At 41.8% G+C, this 23945-nt stretch overlaps 1 protein-coding gene and 1 long non-coding RNA gene across 3 annotated transcripts in view; one reads left to right on the forward strand and one right to left on the reverse strand.

Moving 5' to 3' along the window:
* Nucleotides 1–23945, reverse strand: part of MAP1B (microtubule associated protein 1B) — a 362796-nt gene that overhangs the window by 307912 nt on the left and 30939 nt on the right. The gene's annotated exons all lie outside the window — the stretch shown is intronic.
* Nucleotides 1–23945, forward strand: part of LOC138284905 (uncharacterized) — a 234963-nt gene that overhangs the window by 31361 nt on the left and 179657 nt on the right. For both annotated transcript variants that reach the window (XR_011201471.1, XR_011201472.1), the window contains exon 2: nucleotides 8238–8389. This is a non-coding gene — a long non-coding RNA (uncharacterized lncRNA). The remainder of the gene's footprint in view (nucleotides 1–8237; nucleotides 8390–23945) is intronic.

Consider the following 23945-nt stretch of genomic DNA (forward strand, 5'->3'; position numbering starts at 1 on the left):
ATGATGATCTGCCGTTCCACCAACCTTTTCATGGTGGGGACACCGCCATGAAAAGGTAATCAGAAAGGCAAGTAAGGGGCCACACAAAAAGGACCCCAGGGCAAATGACCCCATATGGATTGTGGCTTGGACCCATGTTGTTTCCCCCTATGCCTGCAGTGTTGTTGCACGCATTTTTTGCCATGCACAACTTAGTGCATGGAAACAGTGCGCCCGACTTGTTGGAGGTGCAGCAGTGTAGCTGGCATTTGCTTTAGGCTCCCTTCTAGAGCCAAAGCATGCTGCCTTGACTGCGCCGCTGACACACCGCCAGCCCCGCAGGAATGTCATAATGGGGTAGTCGGGATGCTGTGGGCTTGGCGGCCTTCTCCCAACCGCCGCCGCAACAGACTGTCGGTTCGAAGTCGTAATCAGCCCGTTCATTTTTATATTTAGAATTCTATAACTTGGGTATTTAATAGAGTTGTTAGATATGTAGTTTGTTTGAAGTGACGTATTCTCTTTGTACTGTACCTGTGAATCGGGTGGAAATAGTAAGTTTTACCTCTTCTGAGTCTAATGCATTCCATACTGTTGCACCAACTGGAGTGGGAATAGCAAATTTTACCCCCTCCTGAGTCCAATCTTTTCCCTACTGTTGCACACACTGGAGTGGGAGTAGTACATGTTACACCTCCTGAGTCCAATGCTGTCCCTAGTGTTGCACTTACTGGAGTGGGAATAGTAAATTTAATTTTTCCTGAGTCCAACAGTTTCCCTACTGTTGCACACATTGCAGTGGGAATGGTAAATGTAACTCTCCAGAGTCCTATGTTTTTCCTACTGTTGCACACACTGGGGTGGGAGTAATACATTTCACTCTTCCTGCGTTCAATTATTTCTCTACTGATGCACTTACTGGAGTGGGAATAGTAGATATAACCTCTCCTGAGTCCAACAGTTTCCCTAGTGTTTTACACACTGGAGTGGGAATAGTAGATTCTACCTCTCCTGAGTCCAACGTTCTCCCTACTGTTGCACTTACTGGAGTGGGAATAGTACATTTTACTTCTCGGAGTTCAATGTTTTCCCTACTGTTGCGCACACTAGAGTAGGAATAGTAAATTATACCCCTCTGGTATCCAACGCTGACCCTACTGTTGCACAGATTGGAGTGAGAATAGTATATTTTACCCTTCATGAGTCCAACGTTTTCCCTACTGTTGCACCAACTGGAGTTGGAATAGTAAATTTTACTTCTTCTGAGTTCAACCCTTTCCCTACTGCTGCATACACTGGAATAGGAATAGTTACATTTATATTTCTGGTGTTCAACAATTTCTCTACTGTTGCACAGTTTGGAAAAGGAAATTTTACCCCTCCTGAGTCCAACGCTTTCCTTACTGTTCTATAGATTGGAGTGGGAGTAGTATATTTATTATTGCTATAGTATAATAATTTTGCTAACACTGTTTAACTATATATTACTATTATGTGTTTGTGTATTTAATTTTATATTACTTATTTGTATAAATGTATGTAGTTTTAAACATATTTTTAATTAAATGTATTTTATCTATTGTTTACTTTTTATGTATATTTAAATTGGAAATATTTTAAAGTTATTTGCAGTTTATTTGTTATATTTTGTATTTTTTAAGTTTATGTAAACATATATATGTGTGTGTGGGTTATATTAATAATTAAAAAAAAAAGACAATTATATAAATTAAAATGAATATTTGTTATAATAGTTTTACATGATATATGTGTATTAAATAAATATATATTTTTAGGTATCACTTAAACATATTTAATTTACATTATAGTAGTGTTACATGTTAAATTATTTAAGATTTACTGGTTTGACTACATATATGTTAAAAAAATGACATTTGTTTTCAATATTAGTGTTAAATATTTTTTCTGTATTCTCGTACTTACCATTATATGTGTAGGAAAACAATATTTTTGTGATCAATATTTTTGACACAATATTTCTGTATCACAATATTTGTGGTTTCGATATTGTGTCACAGACCCGCCTTTGCCAATGCGTGCCTGCAAAGTACAGTTTAAAAAAAAAGTAAAATAAAAAATATTTCACAGTATTGGAGGGAAAGTAAACCATTAATTATGGTATTTCAAAACTATACTTTGAATTCAATGTTTTCAATCTTTATAAATGGCATGGTTTATATTTCAAGTACTTTTCAATTCAGAAACTCTTAAGAGAATTTTAAAATAAAAAAGAAGTGTCAGAATATAAAAGGAAATGCTTGCCAAGGCCTAATTCATTTTCCACAGGTTTCAGCCATTTGGTCTTTTGCAGTAGCCCAGGAAACAGGCTTATGGGCCTCCAGAAAAGGTGTCATGTTAAGTAAATCTTCTGTCGCAGACGCCAGCTGCGTCAGTGCAGCAGATGTCCCTTCCCCAGTACCATGAAATTCTTTGTGTGACAATGCTAGTGCTTTATACAATGGGGGTCATTACGAGTTTGGTGGTCGGAAACATCCAGCCTCCAAACTCCAGACTAGGAGACCGCCACGGTGCTGGCAGTCTCCCCACTGGCCCCATTACAACTTTCCCATTGGGCTGGTCCCCCCCTCAGCCCAGTGGGAAAGGTGGGGCAGCATTGATGCCGGCTCATAATTGAGTCAGCGGCAATGCTGGCACATGCAGGGTGCACCAGCACCCTTGAAATGCGCACTGTCTGCGGATAGTGCGCATTTCAAGGGCCCTGGGCAGACGGACCCTGGCACTGCCCATGCTGTGTGCGTGGGCAGTGCAGAGCCCCCCCGTGGCCCCTTGCTCTTGTGCTCCACCAGCCTTTTCATGGGGGTCAGACAGCCATGAAAAGGCTGGCTGAGAACAAGTTTGTAATCAGCATGGCGGTGCTGACTTCAGCACCGCCGTGACTGATTACAACCACAACTGCAATCATCCTGTCAGGATCACTGATCCTGGTGGAAACGGCGGACTTTTGGCGGTCCGACCACCAAACTCGTAATTTGGCGGTCGAACCATCAAAGCCACAGCTGTCTGGAATGCCACCGCGAGTCTGATGGTCTAGTGACCACCAGACTCGTAATAAGGCCCAATATATGGATTACAGGGGATAAATAAAAAATAACCCTTAAAGTATGGTCTTCAACCATAGCCAAGCAAAAATCTCCCTGTGGCTGGCTTTTACAGACAGGCAGGGAAGTGTGGGAAGCAGCACAGCACTGGGGGTATTTGGGGAATGAAGCAGCACACAAGGAAAACAGCTAGAAAACACATGCACTGTCATTGAGCCCTGAATGAAAAAGAAAAAAGAAGTTCAGTGACCAGTGGAAGAATACAAGTCAACCAATCAAACGGATAATAAACAGGCTATGCTCCAGGAGTGGGACAATCACATGACAAGGAATGCAAGCCATTGAGTAAGAAGCATGCAAATGAGAGTGACAATGAAGCCAACCAATGTTATGCAATATGTGTGCTGTAAATCTGATCTAAGCTCACAATAGGTCTTTCACAACCAGACAGCTTCTGCTGTCTGGTAGACTTGATCTAGAAGGGAAGAGTAAGAAAGCTGTAAGGGCAGCATATAGAGTTGTGAGATTAGAAGTTTAAAAGGTAATTAGGACCAGGCTGGGTATGTGGAAGCATTGCTGGCACAAGAAACATGAAAGAAAGATGAGCGAGTAAACAACATTTTAGCTGCAAGCGGAGCTAAGAAAGATTAAAACAGGGTCATGCAAAGTCTTCTTCCATAAAAGAAAATAATGTGCATCTGACTTGAGGTTGGGCATTGACATTGACATAAGTTAAAATAGATGTAATGCGACCCACTGCCTCCCTGGTTAAAATAAATAAATAAATACAATTTTGCTCAGGGAACCTTAACTGAGGGGCAAGAAGCTGTCAATCTTTTCTCCTTTTGCAATTACATACATGTAGAGGAATGTGTTTTTTAAGAACTGCTGTATCGCTGGTACTTTCTCTTATCATAGTAGCTTAGGTTTTATGTGCTACAAAGTTATTAAGTATATGACATGTAGTGAAGTCAAGCTCTATGTCTGCACCCTTGAGGGTTCCTTCATGTGATAATTACTGCATTAGAGCTTTTCTACCTCAAAAATGGATTAAGGAAGACTATTTGAGTCTATTACAGGACATGTACCCTTTATCATGATCGCTAATGAGCACTTTTCACATCAAGAGCTCTATGTTTCAAGTAGGTCTTTCATAATTTATGAACACTCATCTTGTCCAATTACCATTTCTTTGTTGCAGCCCCTTAAAGTAACACAATTGTCACAGATCTCACAGTACAGAATTCCATGTTCAGTTTAGCCAATGCAATTATGTTCAATAACGATAACAGAAAATACATCCTGGTCTTCGAACAATAGCACTAATTAGCATTCCACCCAGATTTCTCTACACAAGATATGGCTATCTTTGACAGGACTTTGAGTTGCCAAGACAGCATTCACCCTTTTGAACGTCATTCTGTTACCTATTGTAAGAGTTCTGGAATAATTAGTAAACCCTGGGGTTGGTTGAATTCCATGATGTTAAACGCTCAGAGGTTTTTGGTCAAACTAATATACCGGCATAGCATCAAGAAAATATTGATTCAACTTGAGAACAGATCGAAGCCATCAGCGAAAATAACCTCCTTCGGTAGGGATTAAGAAGCAGGAGGGCACATTTTATTATTAAAAAAGATGGTGTAATTAAAATACAGTGGTGCACGTTTGTTCTCTTAAAAAGTTTATATAATTCTAATTCCAAATGTTGATCTCTTCATCTGGTCCCTTGAACAGTTTAAGAGACTTCCGCACTTTGCATTAAAGCTAAAACAATAGTACCTGCTCCTTCAAGAACCTAAACTACTGATACAAATGTTTCTATACAGGTGCTGCATTATGGAGATGTGAAGTATTTGACCAAACATCACACAAAGTATTCAAGATATGAAGCCAGGATTACAATTTAAATTTCCCATCTCTACAGAACCAATCTCCTCTCTAAAGACCAGATTAGCAAAACATTTTGGGAACTCCCAAACTATTCCAGGAATACACCCACAAATTTGTGCAAACTAGAGATTCCCAAGCATTCCGCTAATGCCGACATTTACTCCTTCAGGTGGCTTGAAGTACAAACAATGTCAATGAACGTGGCTGTGTATTTGTATGTTTCACCTGACTATTTTCCCTACATAAAAATATTATTGTATTTGGAACCCCTACAAAATATTGGGCCGTTTGCAACAAATTTCAACCACACTTCTACAGATATGTCAACCATTTTCAAGAATATGGTGAGTTGTGCAAATAGAGTGGAAACAATATTAGGAATGGTTATACTACTCACAAACGGGGCGGTTCCTCTGTAGGAGCGTGGGGGCATTGACCCCCTACTGGGAGCCCCCACAGGCTGAGAGACTCGTTGCTAAACTAAAACTTAACCGTTCCGTCACCCGTTTTTCCAATAGAGGGCAGGTCTACAGTGCTCTCGCTGTTGACAGACAGGACCAGCTGAGGTCATGTAAACTGGACTGTGCATGTCAGATTGGCTGGTGTTTTCACCATGGCCAACCTGACATGTGCAGACCAGGCTTCCAGAACCAATGCTTTGAGGGAGCTGTACTAGCAGCACACAGCCCCATCGGTCTCTGATGGAGTGTAGTGCTTGCTTGACCCTGCCAATAGTGGCACTGCTCCTATGCTGTTTAGTATTACAGGCAGCATGAGAGCAGTGCTTAGATTGGCTGGGAAGCTTCCAACGTATACCAGCACTCATCTTCTTTGCAGACAGGCAGAACGACGCAGGACTAAAGGTGCTGAAGTAAGATACGTTATAATTATTACTCCATGGACAGTAAATGCTCTTTAAATAGACTGCGCCCCATCACCTCTGCAATACAAATTCCATTTTGCAGTTATGTTGTGCTTCAAAATGGATTCGTATGCAGAGGAGTTCAGGCACATTCCATTTATAAAACATTTACTGTTCTTTATAACTATATTTCCCTTTTATGTGCCTCTCCACTTTCAAAGGCCATCAGCCGCATCTGCTCACAAAGTTACCACTTTGGGGGTGTCCACTGCATTGTCAATAGCCGCATTGCTGCATCTTTATTTGGAAACCCCCCATGCCCACCCATAAACTTACAACTGCTGATAATCTGGCACACTAGTGCATTTTTTGCAGCAGTTTTTTCTATCTGCCAGCATTAATGTATGCAGATCTTGAGTGTCTAAATGCAATAGCATAGCCATGAATTGATCATCGGTAACTTGCATTTTATATTCAGCATAATTTGCAGATTAAAAAATGTGGCTCAGCATCTACCATGTACATATCACATATGTTACTCCATGTGTACAATAAACTAGTACTAATAGGGTGAATTATTAGCCCCCACAGTATCATTGCCCCTGTTAGATGGAGTAGACTGGGCTTTTACCTGCAACATAAACATATCCTGATATATTAATATTTGATACTAATCAATGTCTTGAAGTCACTAAAATGTTTTGCTTCATTATTCCTGCAAATTCATGTTACTCCACACAGCATATTTTGAGATGCTGTTCTCAAAATAGCTGTTCTTTCACGAGGGCACCTAGGATAAAGACAAATCGTAAATATTTTACTTCTGTTTTTAAGATCTGTTGTCTGGAATCAAACAGTGCTTTCTTTCTAGGCACTTACATTATGCATGTGTAATACAAAATATTGTTCTGCAATGCTGTTTCATGCTGCTTAGTGATGCTTCCAGAAGCCCATAGTGTGGATTAAAAGCAAAACAGAAGACCAGTTCTAAAACATAATTGGGATGCACAGAATATAAGATACGTCGTTTATTACATGAAGTCTGCAAATATCTTCTGCTGAGTATACTATTGTATGTTTTGCTCTAGAAGTTACAATGGAAAATGTTAATAAAATGTTGCCCATATGCTTGCATGCAAGATAAAAATCATTATTACTGATTAAAAGGCCTGGGTGACATTTTAATTACGTAGAAGTAATTATGTAATTTTCAGAATTTCGCCTTTCCCTTGTTACATGAAACTCCCAAAATTACACTATTATGCTACATTGCATAATTACATATCGCTTGTGATAAACTTTTACGGTGAGCACACATAAACAACATGACCCGCCAGAACACGAGCAGTTGCTGTTTGCAAACCTTGTAGTTTTCTCGCTTTTTTAGCATAAAATCTGCCCTTGCACCAAAAATGGCCACAAAGACGAATTCCATGCTAAAATATAGTGTCACATATAGGGCCTAATTTATACTTTTTTAGTGCCGCATTTGCATCATTTTTTGATGCAAAAGCAGCACAAACGTACAAAATATAATTGAATTTTGTAAGTTTACGCCACTTTTGCATCAAAAACGGACACAAATACAGTGCTAAAAAAGTATAAATCAGGCCCATAGTGTCAAATGTTGTTTCTGCATTTTGCATTATTATGCAAATACAAATTACACAAATTTCTCCCCAGCCTACATTTTGCTAGGATCTGCGTTGCCTCATTGAACTTTGGAGTGTGCTCTCTTTCAATTGGAAAGATGGATTTCTATCCTCCATATTGGGGTCTATTCCCTCTTATTGAGATATTAAAGCTTCCACCACTTATACTAGAGCCTTGAGCCATGCTCCACAGCTTTAGATGTGCCATCCAGCCAAAAAGCTTAGCATACAACGTGCTCATAGACTTCGTCATCAATCCCGGCATGCCTCTTCATCACAAAAGCCTCGGGTGACATTATATTCTTTCTAGAATATCAAGATCTCCTCACAGTGATCAAGGCTGCTAAAACCGAAGGACGTATTACTTGGTCAGGAAATGTATTATTTTTTGTTCAAGATCTGGTAAAAGCCACAGCAGAGAGAAGGAAGAGATTTTTCAACATGCGTCCTGCACTACGTTCATTTGGAGCCAGAAATGGTCTTTTCCACCGTGCTTCTTTAAAGTAACATACAATAACAAAACAACAACATCCAAAGACCTCTTTATGCTGCAGAAAATTATTGATAATTGTAAAACGGAAACAGTGGATACTTCTAAACGCTCTTTTACTTGAATGCATTATATAATATTCTCTCAATGTCTCATGTTGTTGTTCTTACATTTCTAATTTCTTGGTTAACTTATTTTTTACCCTCATGTTTTATTTGTCTTTTATGGGTACAATTTGCATGAGATAATAATGTGTTTTCTTTTTTCTTTTTATTGCATAGGAATTTTTTTGTGTTTCGTGTACAGCAGACTCCTATATTTTCATCCCCATATGTATGGTCTGGATGTCTTCCCTCCTGGCTGCCTCTGGAACACAGCTGTTATCTTCCCTTTTGTGGTCGTACCGTTCCTGATTTTTTTGTCCTGGTATTTGGTATGTCTTTTGTCCTATTTTGTCCCTATCAATATACTTATTTTTTAAATCCTTTCCATATTCCCATTTGTGTGCATCTCTCTTTCTTTTCTTCTTTTTCACACTTTCTTCTATCTCTTCTATTATTCATATTTGCTAGTTTACTTTTTCTCTTTCATTGCATGCATTTTTTCTTTTGTGCTTCTCTTTCTGCCAAGAAATTCATTGCTTCATTTTATACTCAAAGAAGAAATTTATATGCTTGTTAATTTTCACTTGTAGCATATGTTAATTTCATTGTAATTTTATATTTATGACTTTCTGTATGATTACTTGGAATGTAAAAGGGTTAGGTTCGCTTATTAAGCGACAGAGTTCTTACTAATTTAGCCAAATTGAAGGCTGATATTGCCTCGTTGCAGGAAACTCATTTTACTGAATTGGAGACCAGAAATTTTGTTGGAAATTGGGTAGGATATGCATTTTCCTCACCTAATTCCCGGGAAACGTAATGGAGTTGTAATTCTTTGTAAAAGATCTTTAAATGTCACTTTATTATCACAAGAATTAGATCAAGAAGGTTGGTGGCTTCTTCTGAGGCTGCACGAAAACAAGATACCAATATGAATTTTCAATATCTATGCACCGACTCAGTCTGATAAGACATTTTGGCCCTCGATACATGCAAATTCATGTCTATTTCTGATAACTACTTTTTAGGGGAGACTATAATCTTATAATGGATCCTTTTCTAGATTGTTACCCCAAATCATCTTTTGTTCCTTCCTCCATTCACAAACAATTCCCTACAGCCATCACACAAAGATCCCTCACTGACCCCTGGAGAATTTAAAACCCCTGTTTACAAGAATACACTTTTTTTCACCCGTACATCTCTCTCAATCTAGGATTGATCACATCTCTATTTCTAAACCTTTATCTCAACATATCTTGCAAGCTGAAATAGGTACCATTTTAATTTCTGACCATGCACTGGTAATTTTAGATCACAACCTTTTTACCTTTCCTCCAAAAGTTAGGTGGTGGCATTTCAATACATCCCTTTTGTTGGATACCATTTTTACACAACGTTTTGATAATTTTATAGCAGACTTTTTTGCTTTGAATGAACCTCCATCAAAAAGAAAGCAATTTTTTTTTTTTAGATCATATGAAATCTATTAAATCCTTAGAACAATCTTATTTTACAACCAAATCCAAGACCTGTTGAAATAATTTGATAAAAGCCAAATTTGATTTCAATAAACTTTCCACGGAAGATGCCTCCTCTTATCTTCTTAAATCTAGCTGCAGATATTATGTTAGTCAAAACAAGGCTGGTAAACTCTTAGCAAACTATCTTATAATTAAAAAAGAGCAAACTTAAATAGAATCTATTTTAAGAGACAACTCTATTTCTCTTTTAAAAGAGAATGATATTCTTAATGAATTTAAGATACTCTATTAAACTTTTTATACACCAGAATTAGAACCTGTACAGTCTGAGATTAACGCATATCTCCCTTCTTTATGTAAATAATTTGATTCCAGCACAGATTTGGTATTGCTAATAATTCCATGAATAAAGCAAAGCTTCTGGACCTGATGGCTTTCCTATTAAATTCTACCTTCTCTAGACAATTAATTCCTAAATTACATAGACTCTTTACTTTTTTGGCTTCTTCTAATTCTGCTGCTGGGACGTTTCAAGAAGCCTTGATATGTCTTATTCTAAAAGATAATAAGGATCACAACCCTTTTTAAAGGCAATCCCCACTTTTGCCTCTCTCTCTCAAGTTATAAACTGAACGCTGACAAATGCGAGATCCTAACACTCAACAAATGGTGTCTCAAACATGATTTCTCCACTTCAGGTTTTCTTTGGAACCCAATGAAAGTCAGATACTTGGACCTTTGTTTCACTAATTGTATACAAGACACTATGGGGGTTCTCTTTAATAATAAGAATTTATTTATACCTAAATGAACCCTTTCTGTCTAATTTATACCTACCGGAATGCATGTAGTTCTCTGATGACAGTTAATAGCATACCGTTCTATATTAGGATTTTAATTTATAAGCTGTAAGCAACAAAAGGACCACTCTGACAAAAGCAGTAACCCACTGACCTATTTCCAAAATATGCAATGTGATCTGCATGGTACATGTTCTTTGCAGGAGGCATATTAACCCCCTGCGCTACCTTAAAACTGTCACTACTCTCTGCATTAAAACATTAAGCACCAGAGTTATCTTGACATTTTTATTGTTGCTTGAAAATTGCTGGAGGCAAAGAACACTGGTCGAAACAGTAACGGGAAACATTTTGGCATTTAGATGAATAAACACTGATTAGGTTAATTACAATGCCCAACCTTCTTAAGCATGTAGCACAACAGTACAGTCAGGGGCGTGGCTTGGTCAGTAAGATATAGGGAGGGATGAGGTTCAGATTTCCCAACAATCGCACTGGCATAGAATGTTAAAATACATTATATGACAAGCAGGGTGCATGGCGGCGGCTGAAGGGGCAGTGGGAGACTAATGCATAGTGGTGGGGTAAGAGAGAGAAAACACATTATTTTGTAAAATAACCAGCGTGGCTGAAGACTTTCAAAATAGAGAGGGAAAGAAAGTGTGTGTGCGTATTTGTCGGTGTCTATGTGAAAATGACTGTTGAAATCCAACAGGCACCTCACCATACCTGAATGAAAGTACCTGTACCCAACAATATAGCAGAAAATACATATATTGGGGGCAGAGGGTGTAACTCCAAACAACCCCCTGAAGCTGGGCCCCTGACAGTTTACACTGTGGGACCAGGCACTGATTTGCAGTGTCAGATTATCTGCTCATATAGAACCTCTGACGCTTGATGTGGCACATAGCTCTATGCGTGCCTGGCACAATTATAGCCATTAGGGCCCAGGAAACATACAGAATCATTATATTATTTCTTTTAGCTGTTATAAGCACATTCTGCAAGTATTATTTGGGGATTGAGAGGGACATTCCAGCTCTTCCAAGTACAGTAGAGTTAAGAACATTTTTAACGATCATTTTGAGAAAACCATCCTTGAACTCTGCAGAAAGGTGTTTCTAGATTTTCTCATGTGCAGACCCTTGGGGTGAAGAGCTGCAAGCCATCATTGTATTTGTACAGAACACAGCAAAATCAACAGACTCACGCCGTGTGTGTCGTAAAATATTTTGTATTTCACTTATTATATCACCTGCATGAATTTCAAAGGGGTTCTTTGTATACTTTTTATCCCTTAACCAATGCATTATTCTTATTTCAGCCTTGATAGCAGCAGTTCTGTGTCTTGCTAGTGTCCGCGTTAAGGCTCTGAATTGACAATGTATTGTTAACGACATCAAGCAGTCTTGGGTCAGACCCATTATTACAATGTAATCATTTGCATGGATTGCCCCTACCCTACTAGGTTCTGAGTCTTCTAAAGAAAAAAAAGTTCTATAAATTATTGGTATTTCTGTATTGTCTGTCAGAACCTTTGTAAACCATAATCATTCTTAGGTCTGTCTAGACAGCGCAGCTGTCTGTAGCACTTATCTTCACACATTCTTCAAAGTATACATAGGTGGGGTTTGTCTTTGCCCAAAGGAATATTTCATGGCATTGGCTGCATAATGTACCATTTCGCATATACCGTTTGTATTGCAATGTATCAAAGGCTAGTTTATACCTGAAAAGTAGACTGAATCATCACACATCAAACTCTAAAGTTCATCTATGAATTTTATACTGAAAACAACCCTTTCTTTTTTTTTTTTTTTCACTTTAAGATTCCTTCAGACACCCAAACACGCACACACACAAATGTACAGCACAGACAGCAGCTTAGAAAGCTCACCCATGCACTCACACAAGCACACACACACCACAGACAGTAGTAGAAGCTTACATCACACAATAACAATATTGTAAAGGTGAAGGGAAATAAAAGAGTCATCTCAGCCTCTCTAGAGGGCAGACTGTGGGAGGTTAAGTGGCCCAGAGTGTGTGTTAGCTTTGGAGAAAGCTGCAGTGGCCACACACACATGCTTGCTAGTTCGGATGCATGTTGAATGATACCCCTGCACTGCTCTTCATCTGCACAGAGGTAGTGGGGGCTGGTGCTTTATCCAGCCAAAAGTAGGCAGGTGCCCACGAATTCCATGGCAAACGGCCCTGAGATGGTGCTACATTTAATAACATGTTAATCATGCAGTGTTGGCAAAATATCAAAAAGCTTGTGTCACTGAAAATCCTTTGCGATCTGAGGGCACCCGGCATGGGTAAATCCAATAGGTCTGGCTGTTATCTGCTGAGGCATGCATATAGCATTTGTGCATGGCTATGTTTGCATTGTTACAGTAAAGACAGATCCATGGGCTATCCTAATGTCTGTTTACATGGTCTGCTTGAGCGTATTCGACCATGAGGCTACATTCATACACAGCCAATCTGTTTATTTTTTGATCAAGCAGAAAGCTTTTAATAGCAGGCACATATTTTGCATCATCTAACTTTATATTCTATGCCAGAAATGACTGCCCAACCCACACACGACGGCTATAATTCGGCCCTTTCCCTACACTATGACTTCTATAATCACACATGCATGAGTGCCAGAGCAAAACATGGCACACCATTTGCTTGGATTTCTATTGTTTTTCCAAAATAAATACAATGAAAGGTGTAATTAGACCACACACTCTAAAGATCGGTAATTGCAATGCGCACAGCTGCTCTCAAGATTCAGCCTCAACAGCATCAGAAATTAATTTTAGACATCTAAAGAGGCATCTAAAATGAAGAAAAAAGTCGTCTCAGATTGAATTGCCGCTAGATTGACTTTTTAAACTCATTTATCAGTTTTTTTTTACATTTCTCAGGCCACACTTAACAGCAGCATTTTAAATTAGGAAGATGTCCATGTGTTTTTGGTAGTTTTGTATGGAGTGTACTCGAACCGAAGCGCTTTAGTTACGCAGGAGTTACATTTCATGAGTACACATTAATGGTTTGATTTTAGAAGCGGGAAAATTAAGTGATTTGGCCGGAATGTTGGGTCGACTGCGGACTAGATCCCGGTTCCCCAGTTTCAAGGTTGACAGCTCTGGCTGTTACACCACATTCTCTCCGCTTGTATTTTCTCATTTAAAAATCAATAACCCACAATCAATATTTTTGAGAGCTATCCTTCTAGATTAATCGTATAACTCTAAAAGTGTGTTTAACTTCATACTCCCGGAGTTCCTTGTGCATTAAGGGAGTGAACCATTGTAGGCGGATCGAAGGTGACTTTAGCCGGACGCGGTGTGGATAGGTTTCTCTTGGTGCAGTGCTCTCTAACGTGAGGCACTGTAGACACGTCCCTTGGGCGACAGGGGGCAGCACAAAACACGACTCCTGTTTTGGTGTGGAAAAGGTCGCATTATTGATACCAGGTGTGTGTCAGAAAATAACCCCCAGGCCTTTGCCTTCACAAACTAAACCCCACTATGCACAAACCAACTAGATGCACTGACCCCCCGCCCCTAAAGTGCCTGCCCCCCCTTCACAGGAATTATCTCACAACTTCTTCAATCCTACCCTGGTGTTAAGATTTTAACGTTTAACTCTCCTACCACATATGTATAACTATCTGTCTACATTCCTACAGTGTAACTTTTAATTCCTTGTTTTCTCACTGTGTAACTTTTTGTTGACACTCCCCTTTTTTCCTGTTCTCTGGAATCACAAACACTAGCCATCCAGCCGCCATGCACCTGAATGGAGCGACACACATATGATACATCCCAACCCCTGCACACCTGATACCACTTCAAGCTGGAAGCCGAATAAGGAACACATGAATAAACCAATTAAAAACAGGGGAGGGAACCCTGGATTTCAATAATGATTCAGTGAGGGTCCCCTGGATCCAGTAATGATAAAGTGGGGGCTCACAGAAGTCAAAAGGTTGGGAGTCATTAGTTTAATGGATTCACAAGCACTCAGATGTATGTATAGGTGACCTTCGAGTTTCGGACTTACTAACTGAACTATATGATATTCATATACCTTCTTGGCATGCACCCATCTTCCTTAATCTGTGTGTGTAAAACCTCCACAATGTGGTGACTGCACGCACCTGTTGGTTGTGTACGTGCAGTGGCCTCTAGGTTGGGGATCTGCAGTGACTTCTAGGTGACATCTGGGTTGGGTAATGGCAGTGACCTCCAGGCGGCATCCAGGTTGGGTATCTGCAGTGACCTCCAGGCGGCATCCAGGTTGGGTATCTGCAGTGACCTCCAGGTGGAAGTAAACTTGGGGAGGCACTGCTTCAAAGGTGAGGCTCTTTCAATTCCAGCACTACAGCTCTGCTTTGATAGACACTGGAGGAAGTTGCCCGTACAACGGACTATAGAGGGCAGGGTGCTCTTCTACGCTGCCATCCCATCAGGAACACAACAGCCACATTTGGGGAAAGATTTAAGAGCCCACTGCGCCATAATATCGCCACATTAGCATCACTTTTTAATGCTAATGTGGCAATACGATGCACCAGATTTACAAAGTGGCGCAATGCATGCATTGCACCTCTTTGTAACCCCTTGCGCCACATTATGCCTGCACCAGGGATAATGTATGCAAGGGGGGCATTCCCCAGTTATGGGGGGGGGTCTGAAAAAATGGCGCAAAGAAAGCTAGAAGATTTGAATCATTTTTTCGGCATTTTTAATGCCTGCTTATAGCAGGCATTAAAAGGGGGCACATCATTGGTTACAATGGGCCCCTGTGTACTGTTCAGGGTTAGTGCCAAAAGTTTGGCGCTAACCCTGAACCGTACATCAATAGCGTAAAAAATTCTGACGCTATTGCCCCTTACCCTGCGCCATGGTGCACCGTATATTAAATACGGCTCACACTTTTCTTAAATCTGTCCCTTGATGTTTTGTAGTCGAATCACATTGGCTGCATCCATAGATTTATTTTGCTGTCCATTATCACACCCATGTGATTCAGTTATCGTAATTCTAGTTGTCTCCTACCAATTTTGAACTTTTTCTTCTCACATGTGCGCATCCATTGCTCTTAGCTAAATCTCATATGTTTTTCACTAGTCCACCTGTATAGTCTCTGTTGATCTTTTTTTGCCTAGTCCATGCTTTTTGCAACATTTTCTGCCCTCTCAAATTGTGTTTCACAAGCAATTTGTATAGCAAAAATATAGATTGCCAGTGCTTGATCATTTGTAAATATGATAAGTGATCTGCATTGTACTGTGGCGCTAACACCAGTAGTACTTAACTCGTAACCTTATCAAAGGTTAAAACCAATCAATTTAGCATTATTCCCTGCCCACAGCCACCTAATCAATATCTGATCCATAGCACGAAGTCCAAGATAATCTTTTCAGTCTTCTTATTCTTTTGTTAGGTGACACTGCACTATATCCAACGTGTGTTTCTGAAGTGGAGTGAATTGTGGGACACAGTACAAAATCCTCTCATCACTGGTGTTTGAGACAATGGGGGTCATTCTGACCCCGGCGGTCTCAGACCGCCGGCGCCAGGGTCGGCGGGAGCACCGCCGACAGACCGGCGGTGCCCCGCAGGGCATTCTGACCGCGACGCTTTGGCCGCGGTCAGTGCAGGAAAACCGGCGGTCTCCCGCCGGTTTTCCGCTGCCCGTCAGAATCCTCCAAGGCGGCGCAGCAAGCTGCGCCGCCTTGGGGATTCTGACACCCCCTACCGCCATCCTGTTCCTGGCGGTTCGCCCGCCAGGAACAGGATGGCGGTAGGGGGTGTCGCGGGGCCCCTGGGGGCCCCTGCAGTGCACATGCCAATGGCATGGGCACTGCAGGGGCCCCCGTAAGAGGGCCCGCTTGTATTTCACTGTCTGCATAGCAGACAGTGAAATACGCGACGGGTGCAGTAGCACCCGTCGCACCTTCCCACTCCGCCGGCTCGATTACGAGCCGGCTTCATTGTGGGAAGGTCGTTTTCCCCTGGGCTGGCGGGCGGCCTTTTGAAGGCCGCCCGCCAGCCCAGGGGAAAACTCAAAATACCCGCCGCGGTCTTCCGACCGCGGTACGGTATTTTGGCGGCTCCCGCCGGGCGCGCGGTGACCGCGCCCGGCGGGAGTCAGAATGACCCCCAATGTGTCTCCACAGGAAGGGATTTCGTTTAAAAACTGTGGGGGTTAAACAAAGAGTGCATCTGTTCCTGACAGGGTGGGCGAGATGGCACATGGCATTCATTCTGCTTGACTGACAGCCAGCTCAGGGAATGGCCGCTGCTGCTGAGAACGTCTGATGATTGCCTGTTGTGTGATAGGTGCTAAACTGGAGACAAAGCCATACAGAACGCTAAATTAGACTACTTATCAAATCCCCTGGAAGGTGCCCCGATGCCAGTCATGCCCATCAGGAGCATATAACCTTGTTAAACATAATCGCTTTCATGTCACACTAGAGATGGCCTGTGATTGTCAGTGGAGAAGACTTGCGTATCATAGGTTCAAAGTCTGCAGTAACAGCCTCAGGTGGGACTGTTCCAATACGTTTCTTGCCAGTCTGGAACTTGAATCCAGTCCCAGTTATCATTTTGAACATTTGTGGGAAGACGGCTGGTACGACCAGTCCTGAAGGACCAGAGCTTCCAGTTACACTATCATCACTGCGGAACCCTTCTGCGCTGTGACCATTGACGCTAATGCATTGTCAACTGGCTTACTTCAGGTGGTTGTGCTCTTGTGACCCAGGACATATCAACTAGCTGTTTTAGTCCTTCAAAATGTTTGCAAGTCATGTAATCTCCCAAATGAGCCCCTCGCCAATGGGCACATCAGCAGCTTTTGATGCTGAAATGGATCTGAATATAGGGATTCATGCACAGAAACCCCAGCAAGCTCTCTATATATATTTATTTACTTAACACTTTTATATAGTGCTTCTGCGCTCAATGTGATGTGGGAACGTTATATTATTATAACAATAACTACGATTACATTGAAATAGAAGAACTTAGAGAACGAACTGAGACATTTAAACAATAATGAAAAAATAAGCTCCAATCGTAGTGTAGAGATTTACAAGGGGCTACAGATGAAAGGACGTCAGTATCATGTCAGTGGAGCTTGAAGGAATACATGTAGAAGGAGGAGAGGCTGAAGATGGCAGGAGGGCCGAGGTGTAATGAGAAAGTTGTATAACAGGTAAGGTGGAGAATTATTGTGGAGAAATATTTGGAAACTGGGGATATGGATCCCCAGCATATAACTCTCTCCAGAATGTTGTGGAGTAAGGGTCTGTTTCCTCTTACTGGGCTGGGCACTATTTACAAGTGATTGACTTGCAGGGGCAGGAACCTGAGGAGCTTGTGTTATTTTGATGCACTAAACTCTGCTCTTATCAAGAGGTTAAATTCTGTATCCAAAGTATCCATCTTTCCTATCATCTGAGTTCCTTAGTGAGCGAAGGCCACCATGATTCAAGGCCAAAGCACGGGAGGCAGCCGTATAAAGAATCAAACTTAGGAAGCCTGATATTCCCCGGCTGAAACTGGGAATCTGTCGGATGCCATGTGGATGAGTGCAGGGATGACGCAAGCACACCTGCCAGCGTGGGCAAAGCCACAGTTATCCCACTTATGTGTGAATGAGGGTAACATATGCTGCTGTTGGGCAAAGGGAGGTGCCAACTTCTCCTCTGCCTCTGGCACCTTTGAGGTCCCTATAACTGCCTTTTACAGGAACCAGCCTTGGATCAGCAAGACATCTCTGACTCTGATGTTGGGCTTCACAAAGATTGGCGCAAGTAGTTACATCAGCACAAAACTAGCACTCATGAGAGAGGCACATAAGTAAGAATTTGTCCTTTTGAGAGACAAATGAATACAGTCCTTCCGCTCTCTTCTTCAGTTAGAAACATTAGAGTCCTCAAGTCCAGCAGAAATCCATCTGAAAGCAGAAAAGCCCACTACTCTTCTACATAGCTGGGCAGGCGTCAGAGTGGCATATTGTGCTCTATAGATTAATAATTTAAATCATTATTATATAATTTATAAAATGCAAGCAACTAATGTAAAATGTATAACAGTTTAAAAAAACGTACAAATACATGAATATTTAATGGCATAATTGGAATACAGTTGCACACTGAATAAAAATGTGGCTACGTTGCTCCACATTTCATTAGTAATGCCTAGAAATACAAAAGAAGTTTCCCTTTCAATGAGCAGTAAATGAGCCTAGACATTTCCCTGTGCCTGACAAATGATGTGGTAACTGGAAGAGTCTTCATCACACAAAGGCAGACGTCCCCATTCTTCAGTAAGCACATATAAACCGCAAGTAGGTATGGGCTAAGAAATACTGCACATAGCGCTTGAAACAGAGACGTCTTAGCTCCTCGTCCTTCATGACAAGCGAATGTCCTACAAGGCCAACATCAGAATGCAAAGAGCAAAAACAGGTGCAGATGCAGAGCTGAGCTGTAAAATCTTCACCTGTCTTCCCTCTACAATTAAAACAAATCTTCGCTATGCATTGGAAAGGCCTAAGTGACAAATCAGAATAAACCCATCCTCTGTTTTAGAAATGCTGGTGGTTAAACTCCATAGTATCGCCCTATGAAATCATTAACTCCTCTCCGCATTATCGTTCTGAAGACACTGTCAGGTTTTGATAGGTACTTATCCTTCTGGCAATGAACGCGTTGGGGGCCTCATTCTCTGTGTGGCATCTACAAATCCAACTGGAAAAAGTGAACAATTAACGAAAATGAACGCACCCACAATCGCCAAATTACCAAATATCACGGCCTTGATCTGTTAATACTGATATGCTAGGAGTTATTTCTCATGTGCTAAACTATGGTGTTACTAATGAAATGCTCAAACTATAGCGCTTTCTCTGCTAATTTCTATATGGCATTTGAATAAAGGTGATGTGGTCATCCACATAGATCAGGGGATTAGCAGTGATGCCAGATACCACTGTCAAAAAGTTATAACACTGTTCAAATTCCTTGCCTGGTGACTGATTAAGATGTTGAGGAAATAAGTGGTGTCAGCTCTTAGCCCAGTCTGCCCTGGGGTAAGACACCAACAACAATCCTAAAAGACCCACAGAAGCATTAGAGTCCGTAGGTTTCATCTGCCACAATTCCATTGGCACTTCATCATCAAAGAACAAATGAAAAGCAAGGGCAGGGGCTCCTCTCGTGGTGGAAACTCCTGCTTTGTAGGTGACAGATTCTCCTTTGCTGGTGGCAGCACATTCTCAATAGATGGACCTATGTAGCTGGATCTACGTAGTTTATTGTCTGCTTGTATCAGCTCATTTAATAAATGTTGCAGCATTTTCTCTGCTGGTAGTACATTATTTTCCTTAGGGCAAGCCTCTCCTGTGCTGGTAGTACATTATATCCTCCGGGGAAGCCTCTCCTCTGCTGGTAGTACATTATTTTCCTTAGGGGAAGCCTCTCCTCAGCTGGTCGTACATTATTTTCCTTAGGGGAAGCCTCTCCTCAGCTGGTAGTACATTATATCCTTATGGGAAGCCTCCCCTCTGCTGGTAGTACATTGTTTCCCAGAGGGAAAGCCTCTCCTATGTTGGTAGCACATTTTTGTCCACAGGGGAAGCCTCTCCTCTGCTGGTAGTACATTATTTCCCAGAGGGAAAGGCTCTCCTCAGCTGGTAGTACATTATATCCTTAGGGAAAGCCTCTCCTCTGCTGGTAGTACATTATTTCTCAGAGGGAAAGCCTCTCCTCAGCTGGTAGTACATTATTTTCCACAGGGGAAACCTCTCCTCTGTTGGTAGTACATTGTTTCCCTTATGGGAAAACTCTAAGTTAGTAGTGCATTATTCTCCTTAGGGGAACCATCTCCTCTGCTAATACTGCCTTATTTTGCTTAGGGGAAACCTTTCCTCTGGTAATATTGCATTATTTCCTATAGGCGAAGCCTATCCTCTTTTGGCAGTACATTATTTTCCTTAGAGGAAACCTCTCCTCAGTTGGTAGTACATTATTTTTCTTAGGGGAAGCCTCTCCTCTGCATAACCTCTCCTCTTTTGGTAGTGCATTATCTTCCTTAGGGAAGCCTTTCCTCTGCTGGTATTATATTTTTCCCATTAGGGTAAGCCTTCCCACTGTTAATAGTACATTATTTTCCTGAGGATACGCCTCTCTTCTGTTAATGATCTACTATCTTAATTAGGCAAAGCTTCAACTCTGCTAATAGTATTTTTTTCTTAGTGAAAGCCTCTCCTTTGTTAATAGTACATTATTTCCTTAGAAGACTCTCCTTTGTTGGCAGTACATTATTTTCCTTAGGGGAACCCCCCCTCTGCTAATAGTACATTATTTACCTTTGGGGAAGCCTCTCCTCTACTGGCAGTACATTATTTTCATAGGGAAACCTCTCCTCTGCTCTAAGTATATTATTACCTTAGGGGAAGTCCTCCTCTGCTGCTAGTACATTATTTTCCTTAGGGGAAGCCTCTCACCTGCTAATATTACATGATTATTCCTAGGGGAAGCCTCTCCTCTGCTGTTAATACAATATTTTACTTAGGAGAAGCCCCTCCTCTGCTGGTAGTTCATTATTTCCTTGGGGAAAGTCTCTCACCAGCTAATATTACCTTATTATTCTTAGAGGAAGCCTCTTCTCTGATAGAAGTACATTAATTCCTTAGGGAAAACCTCTATTCTGCTAATAGTACACCATGTCCTTATGGGAAACCTCTCCTCTGCTGATAGTACATTTTTTACCCTAGGAGAAGCCTCTCCTATGTTGGTTGTACATTATTTTCCTTAGGGGAAGCCTCACCTCTGCTAGTAGCACATTATTTTCCTTAGGGAAGACTCTCCTCTGCTAATAGTACATTATTTTCCCTAGGGAAGCCTCTCCTCTGCTAATAGTACATTATTTTCCTTAAGGGAATCCTCTCCTTTGCTAATATTACATTTTTCCCCTTGGGGGAAGCCTCTCTTCTGCCTCTCTTTTCCTAAGGGAAGATTCCACGGTGTTGGTAGTACATTATTTTCTACAGGAGGCCCTCTTCTGCTGGTAGAAGCCCCTTTCTATAAATGAATGCTTCTTCTTTGCTGCTAGTGCTTTGTGGGTTGCAGCACGCCCTCTGCTGGTAACACACCATTTTCTACAGCAAAAGTGTCCTCTATTTGAAGCAGATTCATTCGATAAGTGTTTAGGTGGGGACTCCTGGCTGGTGCATGTCAGGCTGCATTCCATTAATAACATTCCTCTGTTCTGTTCATAAGGTCTTTCCTGGCTCATGATATCTCTTAACTTAAGCACAGGAGGTGATTTAAACACAGGCTTGGACATAGGTGGTAAACTAGATGAAAGGCTTTACTTAAGAGTCATTATCTTTGCCTTGAGACCTCAGCTTTCTCTGGGATTCAAATTACACTTGTGGCTTCTATCTTAATGTAACTAGCATATTTAAACTATTTTAACTTCACAGCTTCAATGTAAGTGTGCTTGGAAAAGGATCGTCTTCATTACCCCTTGCGCTAGATATTAGCTCCCTTGGCTATTCCTGGATTATATCCAAAGGCCCTGTTTCTTCATGATCTACTAGAGAAATGATGATCTTTCTATTCAAGATGGAAACCGTGCATGTACCGGGGTCTTTGGTCTCTGTAAAGACACATAGGGGGTCATTCTGACCCTGGCGGTCATGGACCGCCAGGGCCAACGACCGCGGAAGCACCGCCAACAGGCTGGCGGTGCTTCCGGGGGCATTCTGACCGCGGCGGTAAAACCGCGGTCAGAAAAGGGAAGCTGGCGGTTTCCCGCCGGCTTCCCGCTGCCCCAGGGAATCCTCCATGGCGGCGCTGCAAGCAGCGCCGCCATTGGGATTCCGACCCCCTTCCCGCCAGCCTGGTTCTGGCGGTTTTCACCGCCAGAACCTGGCTGGCGGGAACGGGTGTTGTGGGGCCCCTGGGGGCCCCTGCAGTGCCCATGCCACTGGCATGGGCAGTGCAGGGGCCCCCTAACAGGGCCCCACATAGATTTTCAGTGTCTGCGTGGCAGACACTGAAAATCGCGACGGGTGCAACTGCACCCGTCGCACCCCTTCCACTCCGCCGGCTCCATTCGGAGCCGGCATCCTCGTGGAAGGGGGTTTCCCGCTGGGCGGGCGGGCGGCCTTCTGGCGGTCGCCCGCCAGCCCAGTGGGAAACTCAGAATGACCGCCGCGGTCAGAATGACCCCCATAGTTTTCAAGGTAGAACTCCTAGCTGGTAGAGACCAGTTTCTTCTTGGGTTCTTCTTTCTGTGCAACATGCTGCTAGACCTTCTCACTGTGAAATGCCATGGACACTTTGTGTGGGGAACAATATACTGGGCAGCTACAGTGCCAAGCTGTGTATAAACATCCTATCATAACAGGAAGAACTCTACATCCCAACTCTGCCACTACATGTGATGTAACAGAGCCCTTGGCAGATGGGGGAAAGAGAGAGCCACAGGTAAGCCAGAAATCCACTGCAAGTATTATCATCTAGGCCTTTCTGGTCTGTCCATTACAATGTCTGCAACAACATAGTATATTGTACTTGATTTTGATTTGATTTTGATTTTTAAATTTTAAAAGGGCTTGAGTGCCCGGAGGCGTCTTGGCGCTGCTATTGTCTACGGGTGAGATGGATAGGTTACTGAGTAAAGAGCCAGGGTTCTAGAGATCTCCTGGAAGAGAAGAGATTAGGGCTTTCCCACAGGTTGAGGAAGAGAGTTCCACAATTTAGCAGTGCCCATTATGAAGCTTCTACCTCCTAAACAAGCGTGTTTAAACTTGGGAATGACCATTGGTTTCGCTGTGGAAAAGGGGAGCATTCTGGTAGGAATATACCAGACAATCTTATGCCTCACATATTTAGGACCAACGTTGTGTAGCACCTTAAAGGCCAGGCAAAATGCTTTAATGCTATCTGCTTTTTTATAGACAGCCAGTGGAGCTTGACTAATGCCTGAGATCTGGATTTTGGATTTAGGAATCCCAGTAAAAAACGAGCTGATGCATTTTTTAATATCTGTAGTTTGGGGAGAAATCTATGTTGTGCATTGAAGAAAGGAGCATTGCAGAATTCGAATCTGGATATGACAAGTGCAGTCACTACAGTGTTCTGAATATCCCCTGGGATAAAATAACAGTTTTTCTAGATGATCTTCACAGTGAAGAAAACTAAGGAAGTTAGAGCATTAACCTGATCTTCAAAAGCCAACTTATTGTCAAATAATATTGCTAAACTTTTTATAGTGTTTACTGGGGTTGGCAGTGGGCCTAGTTCTTGTAGCCACCAGTTAGGTGTCCAAAAGGAGGTGTCACTTCCCAGAATGAGAACCTAAGTTTTCCCAGAGTTTAATTTGAGACAATTGGTTCTCATCCAATCATCTATTGATTCATACAGCTGTTAAATCTGATTGATATTCCTTCTGGGTTGCTGGATACTGAGACCACAATTTTTGTATTATCAGCAGAAGAGACAACTGAGAAACCAAAAGATTTAATGAGCCTGGCCAGTGGGGTGATGTATAAATTAAAAGCTGTAT

The sequence above is a fragment of the Pleurodeles waltl genome, chromosome 1_1 (genome assembly GCF_031143425.1).
Source record: "Pleurodeles waltl isolate 20211129_DDA chromosome 1_1, aPleWal1.hap1.20221129, whole genome shotgun sequence".
NCBI classification, from domain to species: domain Eukaryota; kingdom Metazoa; phylum Chordata; class Amphibia; order Caudata; family Salamandridae; genus Pleurodeles; species Pleurodeles waltl.